Below are 18,130 nucleotides of genomic sequence, written 5' to 3' on the forward strand. Positions count from 1 at the left end.
AGACTCTTCTTTCTCCAAAATTCAGACCCACCAACGTAATGAGAAGGGAGTAAAAGTCTTTTAGTTATGAAACCATGAGGGAGAAATTTGGCCTAGATTACTCATGGAGCCAAGTACATGATGTAACTCAACAGAGGCAAGGAAGAGGCTGTGACCTTTCCAGACAAAGTAGATTTGCTAGGGAGATTTACATCTTGAGTTCAGGGCCTTGTATAGCTCTCTAAAGAATAAGTGGGAATGTACATGACTATGGAGAGTTATGTCAGGAAGGGATTTAGCTCAAATCATGTGATAAAGATATTACTACTCTTCTTTCTCCACTTAAAACAGTGTTCTGCTTCCCTTTTAAAATTCTCTCTTTTTTTCCTTGGATGAGGTTCAAAATAAAAATTCTAGGCTAAGGTGCTAAGAAACCAGGTTATATTTAGTAATAGAATACTAACAACCAGATTCGTATATGTTTATATTGTATTTTGGCTCTCAAAGCCAAAGAAGTTGGTTGCTATATTTTAAATGTTTGTGCATGTCAGGGGATATTGACTAAAAAATCCACTCTGTAGCTCACTGACATCCAGTGATTGATATCAGCTGTAACAAGATGAAATGTTATGGCATCATAATTCCATTTGATGCAAGGTAATCTTTGATCTTTTACTATCAACAGAAGATTATAATGTTTACCTTGTGTGATAAAAATACCCTTGAAATTCTATCAGAATAGAGTTGATTTAAATTGCTAATGGTGCCAATAGATGGCATTTTATTTACAATTTTTTAATTAGTCAAATTATCAACTGAAAAAACAGAATCATAAAATGTTTCATTGTTAAATTATTAATATTTCTGTTTGTAAATAATTAATCACTAATCATTCTATTTTGCATTGGATTAAAGGGTATATTTTAAACATTGAAATGTATAGCCTTGGGAAAAAGTTGCATTAAAAGGGACCATGACACATAGTCACCAATTAAAGGCATTTATTTGTCAAAAGATTATGCAAATAAACCAAGAATTGAATGTTTGCTATATAAGATACTAAAGAATGTGAAAGGGCTTCCAGTGTCTTTAAAATATAAGTATTCAAAACTTCTTTTTGCATAATTTTTGCTATCATGTATATATACTGTTCTTAATATTACTCTACTTTCCTTAAGCTTTTTTGTGTATTTGGAAAACTTCTTTTCCCTTTTTCAGATAAAAGCTCAAATGCCACTTCCTTTGAGAGACTATTCAGTGTGCCTTTCACTACTCCAGAGAAAAGACAGCTGTTCTTCCTTTTTGCTTCAGTGGTATCTTGGTCATAATTTTATTATTCCTGTTCTTAATTACCTTGAGGTGACTTGCAGTGTAAATGAGCCTTCCAGTAGAGTGTGTTCTTTCTAGAACATGGACACATCTCTCTTGGTCATCTCTGTCCATCATGTTTAACAGAATTTAGCAAATATCAGTTGAATTTTGTCTCACATAAGTGAGAAAGGCATGCACTGCTAGTGGTAAAAGGCAGAGGATATGGAAGTGGAGGGACCGTACCTATAGATCACAGCAGGGCACTCGCTTTGCATGCTGCTGACCCTAGGTTAGTCCTAGCATCTTATATGGACCTGGGCACCAGCAAGATTAATTCTTTTTTTTTTCTTTTGTTTTTTTGGCCACACCCTGTGGTGCTCAGGGGTTACTCCTGGCTATGCCCTCAAAAATCCCTCCTGGCTTGGGGGACCATATGGGACACCGGGATATCAAACCGTGGTCCAACCTAGGCTAGCATGGGCAAGGCTTACTTCTTACACCACTGCTCTGGCCCTCAGAAAGATTAATTCTTAAGAGCAGAGTCAGAAATAACCCCTACACACCTACAGGTGTGGCACCCAAACAGAAAAAGGAAGTGGAGAACATTGAATTGGCAATTGAAAAATAGTTATAAAATATAAAATCCAGTTTAATTGTGGTGTTAGATATTTACTTTACAATATCTACACTAACAACTGCCATGACAATGTTAATGAATGAGAGAAGTAGAATGTCTGTCTCAAATACAGGCAGGGTGTGGGGGAGGAGAGAGATGGGGTCATTGGTGTTGGGAATGTTGTATTGGTGAAGGGAAGTGTTCTTTTTTATGACTAAAATCCAGCTACATGATTACATGTTTGTAATCAGTATTTAAACAAAGATATTATTAAAAATAAAAAATATTATTCTCAAAATACAGTTTTACTGATAAATAGATTATAGTCAGGCATGGCACTGGTTTGGAAATATCTTTAGCTCCTTGATTTTTTCCTTTTCTATGGATATTGGCCATAGAGCATTTATAAAACTCTCTTTATTGATTATAGTCCTATATCCCTGTGATATAGTGAGGTCAGGTATTATTACTATCTTTTAGAGAGCAGAAAACTGTAGCTCATAGAGGTTAATGTCTTGTTTAGGGTCACACAGCTAAGAGACAGATTAGTTTGAGCTGAAAGGTGTCTTTATAGTTTGGAAAAAGGGGACTTTTTCCATCTTTAAAAGATGACTTTGTCACAGCTAACCCAAATGCTTTCTTAATCTGAGAAGTTTACATTCAAAACATCTGATTACAATCAGAAAGATAGTGCAAAGTTCCCTGTACATGCTATGACTAAGCCCTGAGTTCAAGCCCTGGAACTTCAATCCCTGAGTTCAATTTCTGGTTTCTTGAGAACTGCTGAGTATAACCCCTGAGCACAGAGCCATGTGAGCATTGCCTCCTCTACCAACCAATAAATATATATTTCAAATACTATTATAACTATCTAAAACTACAATAAATACAGTTTAAAAATTTCAAAATAAATAACAGAATAAAAAACGTAGATACCTCTCAACTATTGGCCTTGTTACTAAGTTGCATATGATATATGTATAGGACAATGATATAAATTAAGGGTAAGGCTATGTAATTTCAGTGTCTACTTCACAAAGAAAAATATTTCTGAATACTTAATGGGAACAACTTACAAATAGTATTATTTCAGTTGTAAGCCCCTAAATTGTATAGTGTGAAGTTGATTAGACTAAAACCAGTTTTCAAGACAAGTGCCTAAGTGGATGTCTCCTCCTATAGCAGCGATTTATCTCCTTCTGACAAAGTCAATATTGAGAATTTAATGTAACCAAAGTGTCATCTTTAACCTCTTATTTCATTGCTTTTAAAAATTAAAGTAAAGATATAGACTGGCAGGTAGTAAATTTAGATATTTATATGGCAATTTAAAACATTTTTGTCATATCTGAAGAAGTAACTTAAATTGCATTTTCTTAAAATACATGAAATTATGACAAAAATAGATGATTAGGCACTAGCATATTTTCAATTCTGGGAGAAGATGAAGGGAATAATCTCTAGAAAAATTAAGCATGGTCGTGTTACTAGTTCTGCAGCCTGGTCATATGCTGAAAAAGGCAGTGGAATCCAAAACATGATCTATCAGAAGAAAATAAAGAACAATTGATGATGAATCAGATGAAAATCTATTTCAGTATTTGTTATTAAGTTTGGCCTTTTCGGACTTCAATGGATTCAATTTATAGTAACATGTCTCACTTTTATTGTTAACCTTTTGAAAAACTTTGTTGAGAATTAGTTTAATATGGTCATCCCCCCCATGGGGGAAAATAACAAATAAAATATATTAGTAGCTTAAAATTTCATTTACTCCTATTATTCTTGATCAAGAAATTTTCATTAGGGCTAGAACAATAGTACAGTAGGTAGGTTGTTTGCCTGGTATCTGGCCAGTCCAGGTTCAACACCAAGCCCCTCACTATATGGTTTCTCAAGCTTGCCTAGAGTTATCACTGAGTGCAAAGCCAGGAGTAAGCCCTGAACACTGTGAGTTGTGGCTCTCAAAGTAAAATAAATAAGTTAGTGTAAAATACAAATATAAATACATGAGTTAGTGAGACTGCCCCATGGACTGTGTTTCTAACCTTTGGGCAGAAAGGTCTGATAAAACAGAAGGTGGTGGAGAAATAATACCATCAGAATCGGACTGCTTTTTTGCTTCATGGCCTCTCTCTCTCTCTGCCATGGGCTGTCTATTCCTCCCCTAAAACAGTATTACTCACTCTTTATTTTCCAGAACTAAATCTACCAGGGTGAAGGAAGTTCCTGTAATCCAGGTGGGCTTTTACATACCAAAAGAAAAGATTTAGGGAAAAAGGAAGTTAAGGGAACACCTTTGTTTGGGGTTGATAGCCTGTATAAATTTACAAGTAAATAAGTAAGTAAGTAAGTAAGTAAGTAAGTAAGTAAGTAAGTAAGTAAGTAAGTAAGTAAGTAAGTAAGTAAAAGTAAGTAAGTAAGTAAGTAAGTAAGTAAGTAAGTAAGTAAGTAAGTAAGTAAGTAAGTAAGTAAGTAAGTAAGTAAGTAAGTAAGTAAGTAAATAAGTAAGTAAAAGTAAGTATGTAAGTAAAAGTAAGTAAATAAGTAAGTAAATAAATAAGTACATAAATAAGAAATCTCAATTGATATAAACGGAAACTTTTCTATGGGCCCACTTGAAGTCATTCTTATAATTGCTGAGATGTGAAAGATTAAAGGACATGATTAAAGTGCCTCATTCATGTCTGGCTATGATAAGAACCTTTTGTATCTGTAGCCTTTACCCCTTAAGAAAGCTAATTTAGGAATTTTAATATGTCTTTTTTGGTTTCCAAAGGGAATGACAACTGTAGCTGCAAAGTCTCCTGAAGTATAGATTTGGAACTCTTGGAACATATTAGCATCACATTTTTAATTTATAGGGAATTACAAGGCTAATAGAAATATAGACATATAGAGAAATTGACTATTTTTGATAGAAGGATATCTAAAGTCAAAATGCAGAAAAGCACCTTCATAGAACTTAGAGGTCCTCTTCCCCAATTTTTCTGCATATTGTGTTTGTGGATATACAAGCTACTTTTATTTGAATATTTGGTTTATGGCCATACTCAATGGCAATCAGGGTTTACTTCTGGCCCAGAGCTGAGGGACATTCCTCACGGTACTTGGGGGACAGTATGTTTTATGTGGATTAAACAAGCTGCTTGCAAATTTCTATAACTTTATTGTATCTTCAACTCTTATTAGAAGCTCTTAAGAATTCTCTTTCAGCCTTATTAGACACAAAATACTCAAAGGTGCAGAAAAGTATAGTTTTATTTTACTAAAGTAACTTCTAGATTTACTTACTATAAAGATAATCTCTCTCTGATACAAAATAATGATGATATTGATATTTCAATTTATTTTTCTTTTCACTATAAGTTATGAGTTACATTGATAATTTAATAAGTATGTATTATTTTTCTCAGAGGTTTAGAACAAAACTTGTTCTCTAGGAAGTGTGTCTGTGTTTTGTTTTCTTTTAAATAATGATCTATAATTGATTTGTGTACCAAACTAGAACTGCCCCAGACTATTTTGAGCTATTTTGTTCTCAATTCAGCCTGTGGCATTAGTCACAGAGAACATTACAAGCCCTTTTCAAAATAATCGTCCAAATGAAAAAAATTGTTTCAAATGAGTCAATGAAAAAAATAAAAGAAGTTGCTAAATAATTTGGGGTAGGGACAGGGAAATAGTCTTGGATAAGGCAATTTTAAGTTTAAATCCTTATGATTTTCTCCAATTATACCTAGTCTTTTGATTCGAAGATATTAAGATTATCTTTATTTTTTCTATCATGTCATGAATAAAGGTCATAATTAGAAGGTATAATAAATTGCAATTATTAAGTAAACACATAGTTGACTGGACACCTTTTAACTTATAGTCATTCTACAAGAAACATTTATTAATATGTATTTTCTGAAGAGGTCAAGAAAATGCTATTCTTCTTTCAGAGAAAAACATTTTCTGTCTTTAAAGTACCTCTGAAAGAACTGTAGTTGACAATGAAGATTAATGAACTATAATTTTATTATAATAAACATTTTTGGTTTGTAGACCACACTCAACAGTGCTTAGAGCTTACTCCTTGCTGTGAAATCAGGAATCCCTCTTGGTGAGGCTCAGTGGCCCCTAGGGATGCTAGAGAATGAATCTCATTTGATTGTGTGTGGCCAAACTGTTGTATTCTGATTATAGACCCTGTTATAGTAATTTTCATTCTCTTCTAAAAACATTAATATAAAAGACTTTCATTTGATGGTAAAAGAACAAACATAATAAGAATCAAATAATAGATGTAGACTATTTTCACATTTTATCTCAAAATCAGATTTTCACTTTACCACCAATAAGATCACTTTGTCATATATTAAATATTTATGATCCTTGATTCAAAATAATAAAAATGACAATAAGGGGGCCTGCGAGGTGGCGCTAAAGGTAAGGTGTCTGCCTTGCAAGCGCTAGCCAAGGATGGACAGCAGTTCGATTCCCGGGTTTCCATATGGTCCCCCCCAAGCCAGGGGCAATTTCTGAGCACTTAGCCAGGAGTAACCCCTGAGCATCAAATGGGTGTGGCCTGAAAAAAATGACAATAAGGACAACAAGCTTATGCAGTTGGTATCATTGTGTACATTCTTTCATAGAAAATGTAACTGAAGCACAAACATTTAAATACTTTTTAAATGCTACTTGCATAAAAAATAGTCAAACTAAGATCTGAGCCAAAATAATCTACCAAATGTGGAGCCAGCAAAATATGTAAGGCTTTTGCTTACAAATCTAAAGAAACATATGCATGGAAATGTGATAGTAGTGGGAGACTTCAACATACCATTAATTCCACTAGACAGATCTACTAGGCAGAACTCTAGCAAAGACATAAGAGAAATGAGAAACTAGAAGAAATAGAAGTAATGGGCTTCTATAGGACCCTCCAGAGAAAGAGAATACACATTTTTCTCAAGAGCACATGGAACCTTCTCTAGGATAGTCCTTAACTAATGGTACAAATCTAACTTACATTAAGTCACAAATATAAGAATTATACCAAGAATCCTCTAGACCACAATGCCACAGAGATCAAGATTGACTGTAGAAAGATGTGGAGAATATCTAACACCTGGAGACTAAACAACATACTGCTCAACAATAGCTGGATTGAAAAAAATCAAGAAAGAAATAAAAATATTCCTTGAGAGAAATGACAGTGAAGAAACAAACTGACAAAATCTATGGGGCAGAGCAATAGCAGCTATCAGGGGGAAACTCATAGCAATACAGGTCTATCTTAGGAAAGAGGAAAGTAACAAATTCAGCAGCTTAAAGGGATACCATATGTATTTGGAAAACAATGACAAAGGAATCAAAACACAGATAGAAAAAAAGAAATGATAAAAAGCAAAGCAGAAATAAAAAACATGAAAACAAATAAAACAATACAAACAGGATACAGGAGCTGTTTTTTTGGAAGAATAAACAAGATAGACAAACTGCCGGCTAGACTCACAAGGAAAAGGGAAAACACCCAGATAAGTCAGATCACAACTGAAAGGAGGAGAGATACAATGGAACCACACACACACACACACACACACACACACACACACACACACACAAATACAACACATCATGAGGATTTATTATGAGCAACTGTACTCATTTCAGTTGGAGAACTCAGAAGATATGGACAGATTCCTAGAAAAATATCATCTCTGGAGACTTAATATGGTGGAAGTAGAAAGCCTAAACAGACCAATCTAAAGTAAGTAAATTGAAACAGTAATTAAGAAACTTCCCAAGCACTGGTGAAGGGTGTGTGTGTTCTTTACATGACTGAAACCCAACTACAATCATATTTGTAATCAAGGTGTTTAAATAAAGATATTAATTTTAAAAAAAATCTTTCCAAGAATAAAAAGTTCAGGTGAATTATTTCAAACTTTAATTGATTCTTAGATTCTTCCAAAACATTGAAAAGAGAGTAATCCTCCCTAATTTCTTTTCTGAAGATATTATCACACTCATTCCCAAAGCTTACAAAAATACCACCAAGAAAGAAAACCAAAGACCAATCTCACTAATGAGCATGGATGCAAGAATCCTTAACAAAATCTTAGGAAACTAAATCCAACAACACATCAAAAATATTACACATCATGACAAAGTGGGTTTCATCCCAGGGATGCAAAGATGGTTCAACAAAAGCAAATAATTCAGCATCATACACTACATCAAGAAAAATAAAAATAAAAACTATATGATTATATCAATTGATGCAGTAAAAGCATTTGACAAAATCAAACACCCATTCAGAATAAAAAAACATTCAGCAAAAAAGACGTGGAAGGAAACTTTCTAAAGATAATTATAGCTATCTATAAGAAGCCCACAGCCAACATTATCTTTAATAAGGAAAAACTGAAAGCATTTCAACTAATGTCAGGCACTAGCAAGGCTGTCCACTACCTCCACTTTCATTCAACATAGTATTTTTTTAAAGATTCATTATATTCTTTTTTTATATTTTATTTAAACACCTTGATTACATACATGATTGTGTTTGGGTTTAAGTCATGTAAAGAACACCACCCATCACCAGTGCAACATTCCCATCACCAATGTCCCAAATCTTCCTCCTCTACACCCGACTTCTTCCTGTACTCTAGACAGGCTTTCCGTTTCCCTCATACATTCTCATTATTAGGACAGTTAAAATGTAGTTATTTTTCTAACTAAACTCATCATTCTTTGTGGTTAGCTTCCTGAGGTGAGCTGTAACGTCCAGCTCTTTTCTCTTTTGTGTCTAAAAATTATTATTGCAAGAATTTCTTTCATTTTTCTTAAAACCCATGGATGAGTAAGACCATTCTGCATTTTCTCTCTCTCTCTGACTTATTTCACTCAGCATAATAGATTAGAAGTCCTAGCATTGCAGAAAGGCAAGAGAATCAACCTAACAATAGAGGTGAAAGTCTATATCAAAAGAACTTCAAAATACTTCAGAAAGAAATTGAAGAGGACCTAAGTATTTGGAAGATCATCTGATGCTCACGTATAAGAAGAATCAATATACTCAAAGTGACCATCTTTCCTATACTACTAAATATATTCAATGACATTCTTTTCAAATTTAAACATGATTTGTTTTTACTTTGGAGACACATTTTAATATTTCCTTTTTTATAAGTCTTTATTAATCACTATGATTACAACCATGTTTGTAGTTGGGTTTCATTCATAAACAGAATAACCCCCTTCACCAGTGCAACATTCCCACCACCAATACTCCCCTCCTCCCCCACCCCTGCCTGTATTTATGACAGACTTTCTACTTCTCTCATTCTTTAACATTGTCATGCTAGTTGTTAGTGTAGTTATTTCCCTAACAGCATTCACCACTCTTTGTGGTGAGCTTCAAATTGTGAGTTAGTCCTTCTGACCCTTCCAAACCATAAATCTATTGTCTCTGAGCCTTATTAATAGGTCTTTAATTTTTCTTAAAAACCAAAAATTAGTGAAACTATTCTGTGTCTATCTCTCACCCTCTGAATTATTTCGCTCAACATAATATATTCCATGTACATTCATGTATAGGAAAATTTTATGACTTCACCTCTTCTGATGGCTGCATAATATTCCATTGTGTATATGTAACATAGTTTCTATAGTCATTCATCTGTTGTGGGGCATCTTGGTTGTTTCCAGAGTCTGGCTAGTGATATACCCTAGGAACACAAAAACTCAATTCAAAATTCTTTTTTTTTTTTTTTTTGTTTTTTGATTTTTTGGTTTTTGGTTCATACCCAGCAGTGCTCAGGAGTTACTCCTGGTTCTGTGCTTCAAAATCGCTCCTGGCAGGTTTGGGGGACCATAGGGGATGTCAGGATTCGAACCAGCAACCTTCTTCAAGAAAAGGCAATGCCTTACCTTCATTCTTGGGTGGCATTTCTTTAAAACATTTGAAGTTTTACTACAAAGCCATAGTGATAAAAATAGCATGGTGCTGGAACAAAGATAAAGTCTTGTGATAATGAGTCATAATAGAATATCTGGTGACATAGCCCAAAACAATCAACTAATATTTGACAAAGGAGCCAGTATCTGAAATAGAACAAAGACAGTCTCTTCAACAAATGGTTTTGGAAGAACTGAATAACCACCTGAAAGAAATGAAAGATTGATCCATACATCACATCTTACACAAAAATAAACTCAAAGTGAGTTAAAGACCTTGAAAATCAGTCCTGAAAAAAAAAATACATTGTCTGAGGTGGCCTCATAAAAAAAATACAAAACACAACTATAAAATTCATTTAAAAAAAACATAGAACACTTCAAGACTTATACCTCAAAATAATCTTTGATGATAGGATGCCAATGGCAAGAGCTATAGCTTCAAACTTTAATAAATGGGATTACAGCAAAGTTTCTGTATGGCAAAAGAAACATGCGCTGAAACTAAAAGACAGCTAACAAATGGGAAAATTTTTGCACTCAACACATCAGAAAAGGATTGATATCTAGGATACGCAAAGTACTCAGAATGTCTAGCTCCAATTCCACCTCTCTCCCCCCAAAATCATCAAAAATGGGGAGAAAAAAATGAATAGATATGTCTCTGAGGAAGACCAACAGATTGCCAATGGGCACACAAAATCAGGTTTATTATCACTTATTATCAGGGAAATCCAAATTAAGACAACTATGAGGTATCATCTTACACCAGTGTGGATACTGGTGGGAGTGATGCCTGATCCAACCCTATGGAAAACAGTATGGAGGGCTTTCAATATACTCAAAACTGAGCTATTGTATGACACAGCAATTTTTCTCTTGAGTATCTGTCCCAAGGACAGAAACCATTCATCCAAAAGTATGTATGCACACCACTTTTTTTTTGCAGCATAATAAAATTGCAGTACAATATCTAAGACTTGGCATCAACCTAGATATCAAACAGCAGATAAGTGGATTATGAAGATGTGGTACATGTACACACGAAATACTACAGAGCAATTTGAATTGATACAATCATGCAATTTGCAGCAACATGGATGGAACTAAACTTTTATTATGTTAAATGAAGTAAGCCAGCAAAAGATACAGAATGATATCACTTATAGGTGGTATTTAGAATAACTTCATGAAGAAACAGAATGTTCTAAATGGTAGATACTCCAAACATGGTAGATGCCAGGGTATAAAGAGGATAATAAGGAAACAACTCAAGTGAAAGAAGAGAAGCACAAAGCCTTTACTCTCTTGTATATTATAAAAAAATTCCCTGCAACAATGGAAACAGCTGCTTAAATTGAACAGATATCCAATCAACCTATCTCTACAGTGGCCTATAATACCTTTCTAATATTATTATCCATAGAAACTGGTGTAGAGGGGCCGGGAAGGTGGCGCTAGAGGTAAGGTGTCTGCCTTGCAAGCACTAGCATAGGATGGACCGCGGTTCGATCCCCCAGTGTCCCATATGGTCCCCCCAAGCCAGGGGCGATTTCTGAGCGCATAGCCAGGAGTAACCCCTGAGCGTCAAATGGGTGTGGCCCAAAAACCAAAAAAAGGAAAAAGAAAAAAAGAAACTGGTGTAGAATATGATTGGAATCCATAAACTTCCACTACAATGTTCACTATCAGTGTGTTTTAGAGACTACTGAAATAGGCAACTGCACATTGTAGATTTTTGTTACAGGTCTTGTTCATTCTGTGCATTTCTGCAAGTTACTATTATCTTATTTTTTCTTTCCCAATAAAAGCTACCTCATTACATATAGCATAATAGCCACATTGTCACTTTCCTTTCAGTAAAACATCCTTGATACATAAGATATGATAGATAATAATACATGGGTAGAATCCTCTTATAGAGCTCACTCCATTTTCCTAACTAGTCATGAAAATTATGCTACCCTACACATGAAAATGTTTATCCTAAAATGCTCCATGCCAAAAATAACTCTGGAAACCTTATTTAGAAAAGTATACCCCAGCATTGATGAAGTTCTTAGAAATTGGAATACATTTCCCCTCCTAATGTGCTGGCCCCATTTTGTTTTTAAGAGCTATGACCCATACCATAAGAATCAGGCCTCCAAATACAACCTAGAAATAGTTTTCCAATCTGCCTATAAGTGGGTGGGAGTGAAAAGGTGGTGGACTACTCTATGTTTGTCTAATCTGTATTGTACATAATTTCTGTGGACATGTTTGCATCCCTAAGCAAAACCTTAGTGGGTCAGATAAATTCTCACTGGGAGTAAGCGGAAACACAAAGCGGACGAATATGAAATATAAAATAATGATACCACACGCAGTATGTGTGGGGTCAACACATCTCTGGCAAGAGTGCAACGAATTTTAATCTACAGGCAATGGAGTATATAAAGGAAATAGAGAGGCAGTCATAACATGAAAAGAATGCAATGTACATAGTTTGATTTCAGAACAAATACACATAGCTTAGGGTGTTTAGTAACCTTAGAATAGAATAGGTTTCAGTTAGGAGTTAGAGGATAAAAGGAAGACTGAATTCTTACATATCAAAGAAGTTCCTGGCCCTAGGTGTCATTGCTGATGTAAATTAAGGGATGGCAGGAATCCTGGTTTACTCCTGATAACAAATATTCTTAACCTGAGGGAAATGGTATTCTAGGTAGGGGCTAAGACCCACTTCCTATGATCTGGTAATAGAAAGAGAATAACACTAAAGAAAGGGATACAATAATTAAACCTAGAGAAATAATCCAATTCTACACTGACCAAACCTGTTTTCATGCAGGTATTCAAAGTGACAGGGAGAGTTACCAAGGCATCATTCTGCTTTGAAGCTCAAAAGCAGGGAGAGGAGACCATTGTCTTGAAGATGTTATGTTTTGACTTGGCTTTAGGAAGTGAGAGGGCTGACAGAAAGAGAGAGCTGGCTGGACTTTAAGTTGCAAATATGCTAAGCCAGCAGAAAACTTCTAGCAGCTTGCTTTGGTACTGAAATTCCTTTAATGACTGCAAGATAGCTAAGGCCAAATTTCTGTAGTGGCAAAAGAGACAAAATTCAAATAAATAATAGTAAAGAGAAAATGTAATGTCACAGCCGTGTTAGAATTATAGCCAATAATCCACGCAAAGGGTCAATAATTGACTTCTCTGAACGGGCCTTTTGGCAGATAATTCTTGAGAGAGAAATTAGACACTGCACCAGGAAGGCAAAAGCCACGTCTGGTGCGTGTTTTCTTATGTGGGGGATAACACATAATCTCTGACTATATTGTTTATAGTCCCTATTATATATTCTCCCTCCTTGTCCTCCACCCCATTCACCACCTTACAAAATTCCTTTTATCCTCCCACCCTCTCAACTCTGCCCTATTTAATTTTCTTTACCCTCAGCTCTTTACTCCTCAGGAATTGGAACATCCCGCCCCTCTATCCCAGCAACTCTTTTTCTTTTACTTCCCCTCAATGTGGACTGTATCTTGCTACCAAATACAGCTCCGGAGAAATAACCAGCTCGAGGAATTACCTGATTCCTGATGGCTGCAAATCATTACTCAGAATACAAAAGACCATAAAGTGGGGGAAATATGTGCCCTGGATTTTATTCCCCCCTTCAGACTATATAAAAAGACTTACTGGGTATATCTATATTTTCTTTGTTTCTGTAGATGCATTTCCTTTATAGTTACCACTTTTAGTGATAATCTTCATATGTAGAGGTAACTTCCCTATCTCCTCCGCCCCTCTATTTTTCTACTTAGTAGAAATTCTAGCAGAAAAGTCTTGCTTGGAATAAGATCTCAGGTCCAAAACAGGACACAGAGACTATATAGCAAGTTATTTTTTACCCACAAATGCACCAATAGTGTAATATAGTATTATTCCTGTTTGCATAGGCACACCAAAACAAGGAAATGTTATGTATAGAAAGTTCTTTTCTAGTAGGGATAAGAACCTATATATTTTATAATGCAGGTTTGCCTTCCACCCTGAACATTGGTCATTGTGCCTTGACTTAGACCTCAATTGATTGCACATCAACCTTGGATTCCTACCTTAGAACTGGCACAGTCCCCAGCACCAGTACCTGGTGGGAACCCCATTACCACTTTGGCACCAAATTGCTCCAGCCCATGATACCCTGATGATGAGGAAACAGCAAGAATTTGATCTAAGGCAGTTGCTCTCTCTCACCAACTAATGGTGAGATGAAATCAGAAGACACTCTGTCCTTGGGTCTATGCAAAAACCAGGATCTCTAATTACAGAAGACTGACTACAACAACCACCACTGAACTGAACTTTTCCTAGGACCATAAAGAAAGACTTTAGCCTAAGCTTTGCTCTTAGGTCTGTGCAAAAGCCAAGATCTCTAATTACAGAAGACTGAATACAACAAATGCCACTGAAAAGAACTTTTCCTGGGACCATAAAGAAAATTCTTGGGGTTCAACAACTAACATGTTTGGAGTCTCTAGTAGATCTTATGAAAGTTTGCTTCAAGGCTGGAGAAACTCTGTATCTCTTAGGCCAAGAAACTTTCTAATTTCCCTCGTGTTAATTGTGCCTTAAAAAAGAAAAAAGAAAAAAATACATCTGCCCCTTTTTTTTTTATTTTTCTCCTTTTTCCATTTTTTATCTTTTACTTTTATTTATAGCTTCTAAATAGAAACTCCTGCCTTTTTACAGAACCATGAATCATCTAGTTCTACCTCATATCTCTATGTCCTCTTACAAATTGAGAAAAGAAAAAAGTGGATGGGACCCAGGGGTCAAGCAGTCTCAGGAGCATTGAATGGAAATAAAATATGGTCAAATTTAAATACCCAAACCAAAGTTGAGGAAAATAATATCAAGAGATTCATACTATAACAAGCTATACACAAAATAGACCTGTTACACTAGCAAACTAGGGGGCCAAGGGTGGAGGTATGAAATGCATTCTGGGCACTATGGTGGAAGGAGGTCAACACTGGTGATGGGAAAGACACTAAATCACTGTCACTATGTACCTGAAATACAACTGTGAAAGACTTGTGATTCACATTTATTTCAATAAAAATATTTTTTTTTAAAACGTATGGTTTGAAACATGATGACTAAGAAAATCAGGTGGGAGAGAAAGAAGGACAGAAAGAGACAAAGAGAAAGAGAAAGAAAGAGAAGAAAAGTATTTGCCATAGAGGGAGACTAGAGATTGGAAAAGGGATGGAACAGAAACTGGAAAAATTGATTTGAAATTAACCTTGGTGAAGTATTAATACACTTTATGACTAAAATCCAATTATCAACAACTTTTTAACTCTAGCTCCTGATGATTCAACAAAAAAAGAGACAAGAAGTCAAGTAAATCAAAGAAAAGAGAAATAAAGAAAAAAGAAGAAAGTAGAAGAAAATAAAAAGAAAAGGAAAAGAAGGAAAATAGAAAAAGAAGAAAAGAAAAAAATAGAAAAGAAAGTAGAGAAAAAAATTTGCCTTACTCAAGGAGACTTGAGAAAATTTTTGATTGTGGTCTGAGTGTTTTTCTAATCTTCTCTATGTTTCTTCTACTTTCTTATAAATTGTGTAGTATATATTATAAATTTTATAACACACATTGTTTTATTTGTGGATTTATATGCATGTTTATATTTAAATATCTGAAATATCTTAGTCAATCATGACTGATATATTTTATTTCATATCCTGGATTCACAGCCTTACCTCTACTTGAATGACCTTGTTCTGCTTGATACTTTTTGTCTTTACTCCAACTTAGCTCTAAGTTTCTTGAGGGCAAAAGCATTATATTTTCAAATGAACCAGAGGCCTATGAAAACACATGTATTTTAGTAAACTTTATAATGTTTTTAGAATGAATTGGTGAATCAAAACTATGTGTCTGAATGAGTTTTCCTTTAGAGACTGAGTGCATTTTAGGAGATATCTATAGGTATATTATGCTATAATTAAAGAGGAAGTCAAATTAATCTTATAAGAAAATCCAAACACAAGAAGATATTTCAGGAGCAGTAGAATTAAACAAGAAATTGGAATGTGGTTGAAGAAGGAATGAGCAATGAGCAAAGGATAATTATCTTGAGTGGAACTTACTAGTGAGTATCTATAAGAATGGTCTGCTCTCCCAAGAAATAAAAGGAGAGATGAGTGTGATTGGATTATAAAATCCTTTATGTGGAGTCAAGTTTTGGTACTTTGTCCATCATTATTTAGAATAAAGGCAATGATGCAGAGCTTTCTTAGTCTTTTCATCCTGAATAGCATGCCAGTGTTTCCTGTCAAAATTTGTGGGTTGGAATATGTTAATAGGTTAAGAACATTAAAAATGTAAAGTAAAATGGTTTCTGCTTTATAATGGAGGAGGGATTGGGCATAACTGGGGACATTTATAGAGCAAGAGAGCAAGAGAGTTGAAGATGTACAAGAAAGAGCGAATTAAATATACTTTCAAGACTATTTTACTGGTGAGAAAGGGGAATTCTGCAGTTTTACTTAGGAGATAACGTGAATGAATGAGGGAAGTGGAAATCCTATCTAGAGTATAGGCAGGGGTGGGGGGGAGAAGGAAGATTGGGACATTGGTGGTGGGAATGTTGCACCATGAAGGGGGGTGTTCTTTACATAACTGAAACCCAACTACAATCATATTTGTAATCAAAGTGTTTAAATAATGATATTAATAAAAAAAGAAGATATGTCTCTTGAGATGTGAAAATATATTGTTTCTATAGTATGTTATTTCTGTGCTTTCATTTATATTGGATAGATTTTTTCCTGAACAATGGTAATCTTTACCATAATTATTATCAAATATTTTTATGTCATATCACCACTATTAATTTTCCACTACTAGTTGAAACACAAGCTAAAAGATATAGTAACATTTATCAGTATTTGACTATAATCACTTTTTTCTAAAGTTTTGTATTTGTTGCCCATTTGGTCTCTTAAAATAAGTCCTAAACAATAACAATATGCTGTATTTCATTGATTTCATTTTGAAATTTATTTAAGTACATTTATTTCAAACTTGCTTAAAAATTAAATTATTTTTAATTTTATAACAAGGGTTATTAATTTAAAAAAACATTTACTGATTGGATTAAAGGTTTATGTATTTATCCCTCTGTTTCGTAGTTTGCAGAGTGAGATAGCACATTTGTCTAAAAAATATATATTTGTGTCAATTAATATTATTTTCTTTATCACCATCTGTACTCTGCTATGTTTTAGCAATAATATGAACAGAAATATACATATAAAGTATGGGTTAACAACAGATATCATTATTATTCATATAAGTACACTCATTTTGTAGCCCTAATAGTATTGAGTTATAATTAAACATAGCTCAATTTTATGTCCTTGGAAATGTGGCATTTTTAGAGAACTTTTTTAAGAGATGAAGATAATAATGTCAAATTTAGGGTAGTTGGCATGAGAACATGAAGGCAAACATCTGAGAGGAAAAGAAATTGTGATTATTTTATGTTATAGATTTTTAGATGTTAATTGTGTGGTTAATGTAAAGTATATCTAGAACTAATGTAATTCTTACTTTCTGCAGTAATATAGGCAGTGAAATATACTCGACTGGATTTAGAATATTATTTTAATTTTTAATATTTTTTTTGTTTTTTGGGCCACACCCAGTAACGCTCAGGGGTTACTCCTGGCTATGCACTCAGAAGTCGCTCCTGGCTTGGGGGACCATATGGAACGCCAGGGGAATCGAACCGCAGTCCATCCTAGGCTAGCACTAGTAAGGCAGACACCTTACCTCTAGTGCCACCACGCCAGCCCCTAATTTTCAATATTTTATAAAAATTAAGGCTAGTCTTTTCTCTAAGATCTGGCACAGGACAATATTGCCCCATCTTGCCACTCCTATTCAACATATGACTGGAAGTACTTGCCATAGCAAGTAGGCAAGTAAAAGTTAAATCAAAGACTTCCAAATAGGAAAGGAAGAAGCCAACCTCTCGATGTTTGCAGATGACAGACTATATTTAGAAAATCATAAAGACCCTACCTAAAAACTTCTACAAACAATAGATTTATATAGTAAAGGAGGCAACCTACCTACATGACATTTTTATATTTAAATAGTTAAAGAAAATAAAATGACATACAAAACAACCCCATACATGATTGTGCCTCACAAAATAAGATATCTGGAGTTAATTTAACTAAAGAGGTGAAAGATATATGCAAAAAATACAATAAAAC

This window comes from Suncus etruscus, chromosome 19 (assembly GCF_024139225.1).
Source record: "Suncus etruscus isolate mSunEtr1 chromosome 19, mSunEtr1.pri.cur, whole genome shotgun sequence".
Taxonomy (NCBI): Eukaryota; Metazoa; Chordata; class Mammalia; order Eulipotyphla; family Soricidae; genus Suncus; species Suncus etruscus.